The 13,139-nt window shown below is 41.0% G+C and overlaps 1 protein-coding gene across 50 annotated transcripts in view; it reads left to right on the top strand.

The window, feature by feature from the left end:
• Positions 1 to 13,139, top strand: part of Ehbp1 (EH domain binding protein 1) — a 342,848-nt gene that overhangs the window by 97,042 nt on the left and 232,667 nt on the right. The gene's annotated exons all lie outside the window — the stretch shown is intronic.

Raw genomic sequence — 13,139 nt, 5'->3', positions numbered from 1 at the left:
AATAATGAAGTTAATTCTGTATTATTAGGAATAAATTCTGCAGTTTCAATATATAAAACAACTCACTCTGCATATTGAGATTAAATGACTATATTGAGGGGTTCTGTGAGGTCCATCAGTACCATAAAAATGGCATACAGTTCTGCTTTTTGTACAGAGTTGTATGGACTTTGAACCACTTTATTTAAGTCCCCTGATTTGTATCCTGCTTTCTCTGATTTATTTGCATCAGTATAGAATGTGAGGACTTCAGAAATTGGCTTTTGTCATACAATGTGAGGAAGGACCCATTCAGCCTTCTTTTTTTTTTCTTTTTTTTTAATTTATTTTATTTTACAATACTATTCAGTTCTACATAACAGCCACAGATTCCCTTGTTCTCCCCCTTCCTGCCTCCCTCCCCTTCCCCCCAGCACACCCCCCATTCCTACCACCTCCAGATCAAGGCCACCCCCGAGGACTGAGATCGACCTAATAGACTCAGTCCAGGCAGGTCCAGTCCCCTCCTCCCAGATTGAGCCAAGCGTCCCTGTATAAGTCCCAGGTTTCAAACAGCCAGCACATGCAGCGAGCCCAGGACCTGATACCACTGCCTAGATGCCTCCCAAACAGATCAAGCCATTCAACTGTCTCACCTATTCAGAGGGCCTGATCCAGTTGGGGGCCCCTCAGCCTTTGGTTCATAGTTCATGTGTTTCCATTTGTTTGGCTATTTGTCCCTGTGCTTTATCCAACCTTGGTTTCAACAATTCTTGCTCATATAAACCCTCCTCTTTCTCACTAATTAGACTCCCAGCGCTCCACCCGGAGCCTAGCCATGGATGTCTGCATCCAGATTCCTCAGTACTTGGATGGGGTTTCTGGCACAACTATTAGGGTGTTTGGCCATCCCATCACCAGAGTAGGTCAGTCCCGGCTGTCTCTCGGCCATTGCCAGTAGTCTTTTGTGGGAGTATCTTTGTGAATTTCTGTGGGCCTCTTTAGCACTTTGTTTCTTCCTTTTCTCATGTGGTCTTCATTTACCATGGTCTCCTATTCCTTGTTCTCTCTCTCTCTGTTCTTGATCCAGGTGGGATCTCCCACTCTCTTTCCCTCAACCCTTGCTGTTCATTGCTCCCACTTATGTCCAGGCTGTTCATGTAGATCTCATCCATTTCTCCGTCATTGGGTGATCCCCATGTCTTTCTTGGGGTCCTGTTTTCCAGGTAGCCTCACTGGTGATGTGAGTAGCAGTCTAGTCATCCTTGTTCCACATCTAGTATCCTCCTATGAGTGAGTACATACCATATTTGTCTTTCTGAGTCTGGGTTACCTCACTCAGGATGATTTTTTCTAGATCCATCCATTTGCCTGCAAACCTCATGATGTCATTGTTTTTCTCTGCTGAGTAGTATTCCATTGTGTATATGTGCCACAATTTATTTATCCATTCTTCAGTTGAAGGACATCTAGGTTGTTTCCAGGTTTTGGCTATTACAAACAATGCTGATATAAACATAGCTGAGCACCATTCAGCCTTCTTTATGAATTCTTTTCTCTTGCTTTTGGGATAACAGTTGCTAATCTCTTCCAAAAAGTTACTGCAGGCTGTCTGCCAGTATTCATTGTCTTTCCATAGTGAGGAAATTTCCTCATTAGTTAAAGGTACTACAATTTCTTCTGAGTCCATTCCTGTCAACTGGCAAAGTCTTAATTTTCCTTTTTGAATCAAATCATAGATCTTTTCTATATAAGTCTTTAACTTCTTACTTGGTTTATGTGGTAGAAATATCCATTCCAATGTAATATCTTCCCTCTGCATCAAAATGCACATGGGAGGATGTCAGGAGGGGAGTATGACCAGAATGCATATAAGTTCTGGATTCACATGATCCACATGTGCTTCTTGAATTGTCTTTTCTACTAGAGCCAATTCCTTTTCAGCTTCTGCTGATAATTCTCTTGGACTATTTAATTATTTGTCTCCTTTTAGAATACTAGTCAAATTTTGTAGTCTATCTTTGGGTATTCCCATGATACCCAGTAAGTTGGAAATGCTTCCTAACAATTTTTAAAAATCATTTTAAGAGTCTGTAATTGACCTCTCCTTAGTTGTACTTTTTGGGATCTAATTTTTTTGTAGCTCTGTCTTATATTCTAAGTAATTAATAGAATCTCTTCTTTGTATTTTTTAGGAACAATTTGTAGTCCCCAGCGAGGCAAAACTTTTTTTTTATTTCTTTAAACATGCTTTCTGATGTGCCTAACTTTGGATCAGCTAATAAGATATCCATATAATGATAAATTATGGATTGTGAAAACTTCACATGAATTATCTCCAATGGTTTTTGCACAAAATATTGGCACAGGGTAGGGCTGTTTAATATTTCCTGTGGGAGGACCTTCCATTGATAATCTCTTGACTGCCTGAGAATTGTTATAATTAGGTACTTTGAAGGCAAATTTTTCTGTATCATTTTCTTGTAAGGGTATGGTAAAGAAACTGCTTTTTAAGTCAATAACTATTATAGGCCATTATTTGAGTAGCAGAGAGGGCAAGGGCATCCCATTCTGTAGGGAGCCCATGGGCTGAATTACTTTATTAATAGCTCTCAGATATGTCAGCATTTTCCAATTACCGAACTTTTTAAAATAACAGATACAGGAGAATTCCAAGGGCTGGTAGAATCTTCAATGTGTTGAGCATTTAAATGCTCTTGAACCAGCTGTTCTAAAGCTTGCACTTCTCTTTTGTCAAAGACCATTGTTCAACCCAGACAGGTTTATTAGTTTATTAGCCATTTTAAAGGTAAGGCTGTTGGTACTTCTGAGAGTTCAACAGCAGTTGTATTATGTTTATATACAGTTTGAACAGTTGTTGACTCTTTTTTTATAGAATGTTATCATATTATTCTTAGAAACATGCATTGGTCTGTGTTCCTTTTCTAGGAGTGTAGGAATTTTAATCTGGGTATTCTACTGTAACAGATCTCGGCCTCAAAGATTCACTGCTACATTTGCTACATATGGCTTCAGCCTTCCTCCCTGTCCTTCTGGCTCTATGCATTCAACCCATCTCGAACTCTGTTTTATCTGAGATAGGGTTCTAACCCCTAGAAATTGGACATCTACCTCTTGAAGAGGCCAATTTGGATGCTATAATTTTGGTGTAATTATAATCACATCCACACCTGTGTCTACCAGGCCATCCAGAACAATGTCATTATTCGAATTCTAAGCTTTGGTCTTTGTTCATTTATGGAAGTCTGCCAAAATATTCATTTTATTGTTTTCTTTGGAATTTTTGATTAATCTATCAGAGCTGTTCTATTATCTAGTGTAGTATTGTTCTTTACATTAGACATTGGTTTATTTAATTGTCCTGGAGAAGAATTTCCCCCACAATGGCTGGGAAGTGTTTGGATCATGTTTGATTAGGGGGCCTATAAGAGGCCCCCCTGAGGTATTTCCCCCTGGTAAAGTGGTCCCTGTGGGAGCCCGTTCTGGGGTTCCTCGTGGCTTTACCCAGCAGGTCCGAATAGAGGATGATCAGGACCACGGGCCTGAGTGCAGGTGTCTGAGATGGCCTGCACTTGGCTGTGCTGGGGGAGGAGGTCTTTTGCTCCACCCCTTGGCGTCTCTATAAAGACCCAGGGCCAGAGACAGTCGGGGCCCGTTGGAATAGGTTCCAGGCCCTCTCGAGGCTATCCTTTATTTTCTATCTGTTTATCTCCCCAACATTCTCCGCTATAAATCCTTCTATCTAATATTTCCTGCTGCTCGCACTCAAGAAAACTCTGGGAAGCTGTGGGGGTGGTGGGTAAACGCCCCACAGAATGGCGCCCGAACAGGGACTAAAGAAAAAAAGGGACTAAAGACTAAAAAGGGACTAAAAAAAAGGGACTAAAGAAAAAAAAGGGACGGAAAAAAAGGGAACAAAAAAAAAGGGGGGACTAAAGACAAATGAACAGGGACTTAAGACAAAGTAATAGGGACTAAAGATAAAGGAAAATAATAGTTTTATTACAGAGTTTTTGGTGAAAGTGCTGAGTTAGCCCTGCCAGTGGAAAGGCATGCCGGTGTTATGGAATATATATATTTTTATATATATATATTTTTGGTGAGGCGGGGGTTTTATCCTCGAGAGAAAAGGAAAGCGGACTGGAAGGATGTCCGATGCTGCAGCGAAATTCTCTTCTGTCAAAATTTTCTATCTTCTATCCCTTTCCCAATTTCTATCTGTGATAAGTATAAGATATAGGGTAGTAATATAGTTAGGAAAAACTTAGTGTAAGATTGTGTAGGAAAAAATAAGTAAGGCAACAAGACAGAAAAACTCTTCAATTTTCTAACTTTGGGGACTTTGAAAGCAAACTGGGGAAAAAATCTTTCTTTGGGCTTTACGGGTAGTAAAAAAGCTCTTCTTTGAGCTTATGGGGAAGAAAAAGTTTCCTATGGAAGCTTTTGACCTGGGGACAGCTGAAATGCTAAGTCCAAGCGGCAGGAGAAAGTAATTTCTCCCTGAGGCAAAAATGGGCGTGTAAGAAGTCAAAGTTTAAAGTTGGGAAGTTTTGGGAAAAGTTGGTCTTGCTCCTGGGGGGAAAATCTTTCTCTTAAACTAAAAGCTTTTCTTGGAAAATTTGGGGGAAAAAATCTCTCTAAAAAGCCTTAATCTTTCTCTCTTAAGAAACTTAGAAACTAAAGCCTTTAACTTTCCCAGAAGGACAAAAATTAGAATCACCTGAAGATTTTAGTATGGGGACCACCTGTGATTAGCTCTAAGGGAAAACAACAAACTTAAGACAGCAAAACCTAAGTTCTCTTTCAAGCTTTAACAATCTTCCCTGCAATGCAGGAGGCAGGAACAAGTTTCTAAAAACCCCTTGTAAGCTCTGTCTCTTCAAGCTAGTAAAAGACAGTGGGTCAGAGTACCCTGAAGGAAACGCTTGGGGAGAGTGTGGGTGAAGAACTACAGAGGGCCCAAAAAGGGCAGGAAACTTTACCTGAGAAAAGCAAAAAAGCCAAGCTTTTCAGTTACAGCCGAGCTGAGGCAGCAAAGGTTCTGAGTGAGCTTTTCAGAATGAAAAGGTGCTCCTAATCGCCCTAATGCAAAGATCCCCTGAAGCAATGCAAACTGGTTAACATTGTATCCTCACTTGTGACCAAAAACCCAGAGGCGACTGGCCAGCGTCTCTGAGTTGGAGTGCATTTCGGGGATACTAAGGTTCCTGCAGTTGCAAACTTCCTGGAGCACAGAGCTGAGGCAGGAAGGTGCAGGACCCAGGGGAAGATTGCTAATGAACAAAGCAAGCTAAAGCCTGTGGGAACAGCACAGTTGTCCACTTTCAACAAGTCCCGGGTTGAAAGGTCCACAACTACAAAAAGAAATCTGAGAAAAAGCTTTCCTATTAGAGAAAGGACCTTTCTGGGAAAACAGTAAAGCTGAACTGTGTCTGAAGCAGTCGTGCTGCCGAGTCAGAACGCTGTCTGGGAAAAGAGCCCAGCCAGGGCAGAACAGAACTAACCAGGAGTAAAGCTTTCTTTTCTGTCAGAGAAAGCACCTCTTTGAGAAAAGCTTTGTTTCAACTGACTCCTGAGATGAGGGAGTGGTAGCCCTGAGGGGTGATTGCCTCTGACATAAGCTCTGTCCTTGAACACCCAGACAAGCAAACACAACCCACTGGGGGACTGGGCCAGGTGAAGGCCTGATGAGGCAAAACACCTGTCCAATGGGAGTTTAGAGATGGTGAAAACCTCCCTTGCTAAGCTTGATTTATGAACACAAACCTCAGACCCCGAAAAATAGAAACGGACAAAAGCCCCTACCTTCAGTAGCAGGGAAAGCCGCCGCTCTAGTGTTGGAAACTGTTTCTGGGGTAGAGGGAATAAACTGAGACCAAACTGGGAACTGTCTGGGAGAAAGACTCTGAAGCAACAGAGGGGACAGATTCCTCCCCAGAAAATGTATGACCTGAAAAAGCTGCTAGAATTGGAGGCAGATTCGGGGGAGAAAAGGAAGCCCCTACCTCCAAAGGCAGCTAGCAGAGGTACAGAGCCACAGACAGATACCTGAAGCTCTGCATCTGGGGGGGAAGGAACAAGCAAAATGAGAATAAGATCAGTGGGAGAAAATCTCTCTGAAAGAGCTATGGAAAAGCTCTGTTGCAAATGATCTTGTTTTTCACTGACTGGCTAAAACAAACACAAGCCCTGAGGAAAGTTGCTATCAGAAATGCTAGCCTCAATGCCGGCTAACGAGGCAGGTGTGGTTCTGATTCGGGGGCCAGTGTCAAATGAAGGAGAGACACCTGTTGAAGCCAGCTGAGGGGAGAATAGGAATCTCCCAATGTGCCATAGCTGAAAATGTAAAATGCTTGTTCAAATCTCCCGTTGCAAAAGCAAAAAACTTTGTTCAAACCTCCCGGGCAAGAATTTGTAAGCAAGTCTGGTAAAAGAGAACCAGTTGACTCTCGAACACGATAAGAAATATGGAAAAACAGCCGGGCGTGGTGGCGCACGCCTTTAATCCCAGCACTCGGGAGGCAGAGCCAGGCGGATCTTTGTGAGTTCGAGGCCAGCCTGGGCTACCAAGTGAGCTCCAGGAAAGGCGCAAAGCTACACAGAGAAACCCTGTCTCGAAAAAACCAAAAAAAAAAAAAAAAAAAAAAAAAAAGAAATATGGAAAAACGATATAAGGGACTGATATGGGACTGATATTATTATGGACTGATATAAGGGAAATGCATTCTGGGAAAGGTAGTTTTTCCGCTAAAGATGGCGACATTGCCCTGAAACACTTTTGTCAGCTCGAAAATACGTTCATGGTAAACTTAAAATACAGCTTTTAAAAGAATGAGTAGGAAAGTCGTCTAAGTTTAAGTATCAGTTCCAATGAAAGATTGAAAGGATACGGAACTAGGTGCTTCGCGGTTTGGGGCTCCATTGATAAAATGCCTTATTTACCCTAATAGCTGTGCAAAGTTTTTACGGCAGTTGGATGACAAAAAGCTACCTATAAGAGCAAACAAGTCACTTTAAAATCCTTAAAATACTACCTAATAGCTGTGCAGTATTGGCGAAGAGCTTTACAGCAGCTAAATAAGATAATTTCACCCTCAGTGTGAAGTTTTTCAGTAGAGCAAACCAAAAGTGCTGTTGAAATAGAAATGTTTGTCTGAGTTGAAGTTCTTAGGGGAGCTATTATGAATTTGGGTGAAGGGACAGCCTCTAGATAAAAACTGTCTACTGCTGACAGTGCATCTCTGCCGGTCCGGAACGGCTGAGAGAACTGGCAACTTTTCGGTGTGGCTTTGTCCTGAGAATGTTACAATCCCCTAGTAACAAGTATCACAACTCTGTAATGACAACACTCACTAAATCCCAGTGCTTTATAACAAAGCTAACTATAAACTGTAAACTTTAGAAATGATGTACGTACTTCCTGTCTAGTTAAGAGAATCTTTCTGATAGATGGTGATAATAATTAAGAGTAAGAAGTAGAAAGACGAATATAAGATATGTGAGTTTGTAAAAATTCTGTCTTGTTAGATCTGTTAAGAAATCTTTAGGTATTTGCTAAGTTAGATATATGCTAATGGTAGCCTATATAAGTTTGTAAACTAGATCTATAGAGTTCCTTTAAGAATATAAGCTTGTAAGAAGTATCTAAGGTAGTCTTAAGACATGTAGTAATAAACTTGTAAGATGCTAGTTGTAAATGTAAGTTTAAATAAGAAATAAAATGGAATGAATATAAGTATATAAGAATAAATAAGAAATATATTTGCTAAAGTAGTTCTATAGTTTCCTTAAGAATATAAGCTTGTAAGAAGTATCTAAGGTAGTCTTAAGACATGTAGTAATAAGCTTGTAAGATGCTAGTTGTAAGTTTAAATAAGAAATAAGATGGAATGAATATAAGTATATAAGAATTAATAAGAAATATATTTGCTAAATTAGTTCTATAGTTTCCTTAAAGTATAAATAAGTAGATGTTAATATGTTGTATGTGAGTTTGTAAAAACGTGTAAATGTTGAATGAGTCTAAAAAGCGTAAATGTTAAGTGTGAGTCTATTAATGTATATGGTGAAAACACCTGAGACACAGGAGATAGTGTCCTAGTAGACTGCAAAGTAGGCAGTCTGAATGGTTTCAAAAGCTCCAGAAGCCGCTAAGAAGCTAAGAATGGCGGACGCCAGAACCAGCACAACAAGGCATCCGCAGCTGAGATCCGTGGAATATCAACACAGCACAGAAAAACCTGAGCTAACAGCAAAAACGGTGCAGTTTAAAATATTACTATACTAAAAAGGTCTGTCTTTGAGAACAAAAGTTGCAGAGACGCTTGTTTGAACAAAAATTAACTGCAAAAAGTTTTGGTTGAAAAACGTCTCTTCATATTTGGAAGTGAAAGCCTGATACCAGAATTTTTCTTGTTTGAACTTTTTGAACTTAAAATGAGATAAAATTACAAAAACATTTTGGTTATGGATTTCCTCAAATTTGGAAGACTAGTACCAATATTTATCATTTGAATTTTGGTACTTAAATGAAATGAACAATAGAGATTTCATTGCAATGGGACAATTTTGAGCTTACTTATAGTAATGACCTAGGAACGGTTTTCTGGAATTGGGTTAAAAATGAAACTGTTTAATTGAAGAAATGTATTTCTACTTAGAATCAAGATGCAATTTTGTGTATGCATATATGCTTTATTAACTGGAGATTTATGAATTGTTTTGTGGAACTGTTTATGTAAAAATGGAATTACTTATGGAACTGGTTTTGTGTTACAAATGGAACTGTTCAAACAGATAAGTTTGGGTTCCTCTAACTAGGTTTGAGACTTTGTTTAAAAAATTATAAAGAAAAGGAGGAGTTATGAGATTGAATTATGTTCGCAGAAACCTATTGATATTAATGCACCCTGGTTTTGTGGAGTTAAGAAAATATTTAAGTTTGATGTAAATACATCGAAGTTTTTCCTATGTTAACAAGAAAATTCAAATGATTGAGTTAAAGTTGTAAGACGGAGAAAATTGTTAACTATATATAGCACCATATATGCTAATTCAAATGGTTCTGTTAAGAGTTTGCTTTGAGTTGTAAGATTGAGAGAATTGTGACTATGTATAGCAATATTTGTTAACCTGTTAATGGTAATGATGAAGCTAAGGGATTCTTTAAGTTTGTAGTCGCCTTAAGAGTTTTGGTTTAGAAAGGGCTTGAGGCAGCTAAGACTGCTGTGGTCACCTTGGACCTAATTCAAAAGAGAAATGCCATCTATATCATCCTCTACTCCCATACTGGGAGGTGTAACAGCTATGGAGATTGCTGTAAGCCATTAATAGTTTTTTTTTATATATTAAGAAGGGGGGACCTGTGGGAGCCCGTTCTGGGGTTCCTCGTGGCTTTACCCAGCAGGTCCGAATAGAGGATGATCAGGACCACGGGCCTGAGTGCAGGTGTCTGAGATGGCCTGCACTTGGCTGTGCTGGGGGAGGAGGTCTTTTGCTCCACCCCTTGGCGTCTCTATAAAGACCCAGGGCCAGAGACAGTCGGGGCCCGTTGGAATAGGTTCCAGGCCCTCTCGAGGCTATCCTTTATTTTCTATCTGTTTATCTCCCCAACATTCTCCGCTATAAATCCTTCTATCTAATATTTCCTGCTGCTCGCACTCAAGAAAACTCTGGGAAGCTGTGGGGGTGGTGGGTAAACGCCCCACAGGTCCCTCATATATCTGTTATTGATCTGCACTCATTGGTCCAATGTCGGCCTTTGCCACATCTTCTACATAATCCAGAAGTTTGGGGTCTCCTGTTTGGGTTATTTCTATAAGGAGTATTACTTGTAGGAGGTCCCATGTACAGTTTTTACTTATATGACTTTGTATACCTCATTTAAAACATTTGGCACATGAGACATTCTTCCACCTCTGGGAATTGCCTCGCCTATCAAAGCCTCATTACTATAGTTAAGAGACTCAACACCATTAGTATACTGAATCCATTCTTTCAAAGGAGGTGATCTGACCTTTAATGGCATAAGTATTCTTTTGCATTCTGTATTAGCATTGTTGAACGCCAAGGACTTAATTAATACTTGTCTTAATTCTTTATCTGACACAGCTTTCATTATAGCTGTGGTCAGCCTTTATAAAAAATCAGTGAAAGGTTCTTGCAGTCCCTGAAATCTCTTTGTGTATACCTCAGTTGGTTTTCCTGGTTCTGGATTCCCCCCCCCCCCAAGCATTTAGAGCTGCTGTACGGCATAGGGATATTGTATGCTCATCATAAGTGGCTTGTACATTCCTATCAGCAAAATGTACCTCACCAAAAATTTGATCTTGGGATATCTCAAAACCTCTGAGTTTACTTTGTTGCTCTATATTTCTTGCCTTTTCTCTCAACCATCTTTTCCATTGTAACTGCTGGCTATATTCTAGAACAGCTGAAATTAACTGATTCCAGTCATCTGGAATTATTCTGTGTGAGGTAGATCATGAATTTAACATCTGTCTTACATATGTTGAGTGTATTCTATATGTGACTATTGCTTCCTTCGTAGTTTTCAAAAATCTCTTATTGAAATCGGTTGTAATGTATATTCCACGTAGGGCTCAGGGTGTCTGTCATCTGCTGGCCTCTCCTGGATAATGACAGGATAAACCATTGTATGAGAGCCATCTGGAGATGTTATGACCTGTATGGTCTTGCCCTTCTACTTATTAGGTCCCTTGTCTCATTTACTGAGAGTTTCTACCAGGGCATGCAAATGAGCACCTAGGGTCTGTTCTAGGGAGTGAACCTCCGCTATTGCAAGGGATTCCAGATTTCTCATGGAGTCATGCAACTTTTTATGTTCTTCTGAAACATCTGATTCCATAGACATTATTTTGTCAGTTAATGATAACCTTTCTTCCTTATAAAGTGTCTGAGTAGCAATAACTTCACCCTGGAGAGTTATTGTTCTATCCATTAAGTATTCATATTTACTATCAATAAAATCAAAATTGGCTATACATTTATTATTAATGGACTGAAGTTCTTGTATTAAGTTAGCAGTTCCCAAACTAAGAAGCCTGTTTTGTAAATCTTTATTACTATCTTGTAAATCCTTGTTAGCAGATTCCAGAGAAAGAATCTTTTATGTAAGCCTTCATTGCTATCTTTTAAAGTCTGTATCAGTCCCAATAATGACTCATCTTTGTTATTATTATTAAACCAGTAATTGAATGCTGTGTGAATTATTATGTTAAATGCCAAAATGGTACAGACCACATAAGGCCTTAGGAAGGTCATATATTTCCAGGAAAATGTCATTCATGTTTTTAAATTCTTGTGAAGTAATTTTTCATCCATATTATAAGAATTACTCAAAATTTGTTAGTCTGTTTCAAATTATCAAGTACTCTTACCTGAAGTAAAACACTGGCTTGCTTATCTTACTGTCCTTGCGATGGTTTTTTTTTGGGGGGGGAGTGTAGTAGTGTTTTTTGGCTAGCAGGTGTCACACCAGCTGAATTTGGCTGGCGGCAGCTGCAGGTGGGAGTGTCCCGTGTGCCTGTGTGGAGGGGCTGTGGGATGCAGCAGCAAGGTGGCATAGGCAGATCTTCCTGTGACTCCCCAGAGCTTCAGGGCCTGGCTTGGCTTTCATGGCCTGCCTGGCCCCCTTTCCTCAGCCAAGAGGCGTGTGTGTGTTGTTGAGTGGCCTGAGCTCAGTGCATAGAGAGCTCCGGGCAGCAAGGATGATGGCTGGCAGCTGTGGCTCCAAAACTCTCTCAGGGCCTCTGCAGCTGCAGGAGCAGGTACCCTCAGGGAGCCAGCTGGGGGCAGTCTATTTTAGCCAGGCAGCCTCTGAGCAGCTTCCAGGTGAGACGGTGGAAGCCTTAGGCTCAGGTGGGAGCCAGCAGCAGGGGTGTGGGGAGGCGGGGAGGCTTTTCACTGGTCTGGGGGCTAAGCTTGCCAGGGGAGCTGGGTCTGCACTCAGCTGCTCCCTTGAGTGGGGAATGGAACCAGCAGAGGTGCTCCTTGGCTATACAGAACTTGGCAGGTGGGTGCACATGCTGGCAAGCTGGGGAGAAGGGAGGGAGCAGTACTGGGTGGTTATGAGCTGAATGGGTAAGTGCTTGGTCCCCAGGAGGGGTGGGAATTTTAAAAGAGGCAGGGAAGAAAACTGGGAAGTGTGGAAAGCGTGCCACAGCATGAGGCTGAGGGCGGAGGCCACCTAGGTGTTTGGAGCTTGCCCCACATGAGTGCCAGATAATGGGGGATTTATTAAGGCAACTCCACATAGTTAAAAAGGAGGTTTATTTTGGGGTAACTTATAGCCAGTAAAGGGGTTGGTTACAGGATCCGGGAGAGGTGAGGTGCAGTCCAGTGGTGTTCTCTGGAGAACTCTGCTCGGTCTACCATCCAGCATCCAGGAGCACAAGGAACCAAGAGAGCTGGCACATCCAGATCTCGGGTCTTAAGGACTCCCATCTCGCCCCGCCCCAGGGGCAGGTCATAGGTAGGTGTGGCAGTTACCAGAAGCCTCACTAGGGGTACTACTTTCGGGTCAAAGCTGGAACAACTACCCACTATACCATAGCAACAGAAGATTATGATAATAAAGTGATTATGAATAAGATGCTTTTCTGTGAGGAGCAGGTGGAGCCTGAGACCCTGTACAGAGATACCAGAGTCCATCTCCATGTGGGTGTGCCTATTTTCGTCTGCTCTACTGAAATACCATCTTACTGTGGCTATCTCCACACCTACCCTACCCCTCACATGTAGACTTGAACTTGAATACATTGAATATAAATGTATTATGAGCCCACTATTTTCTTTCTCTTTTTAAACTTATTGAATTATTTTTTCTTTGTAAAATTTTTGATCACTTTGAAATGGATTTGAAAGAATGCCAATTCCTATTGAAGAATTTAGAACTTAAAAGTTTCAGCATTGCTATTTTTCTTGCCCCATGTCTTAGTTACTTCCCTTTTGCTAGGATAATCTACCCTGACATCCCAGCTTGAAGGAGAAGTTGTGCATCGTGGTGGGGCAGGAACATCCATCCGCGGTCAGGAAGCAGAGGATGATGAATGCTCTGCCTTGTTCTCTGTGTCCTACACTCTGTTGCCTTTACTTCTGATCCATAGAAATCACATAGT

This window comes from Peromyscus maniculatus, chromosome 10 (genome assembly GCF_049852395.1).
Source record: "Peromyscus maniculatus bairdii isolate BWxNUB_F1_BW_parent chromosome 10, HU_Pman_BW_mat_3.1, whole genome shotgun sequence".
NCBI lineage: Eukaryota > Metazoa > Chordata > Mammalia > Rodentia > Cricetidae > Peromyscus > Peromyscus maniculatus.
This window is presented reverse-complemented; position numbering and strand designations above follow the sequence as displayed.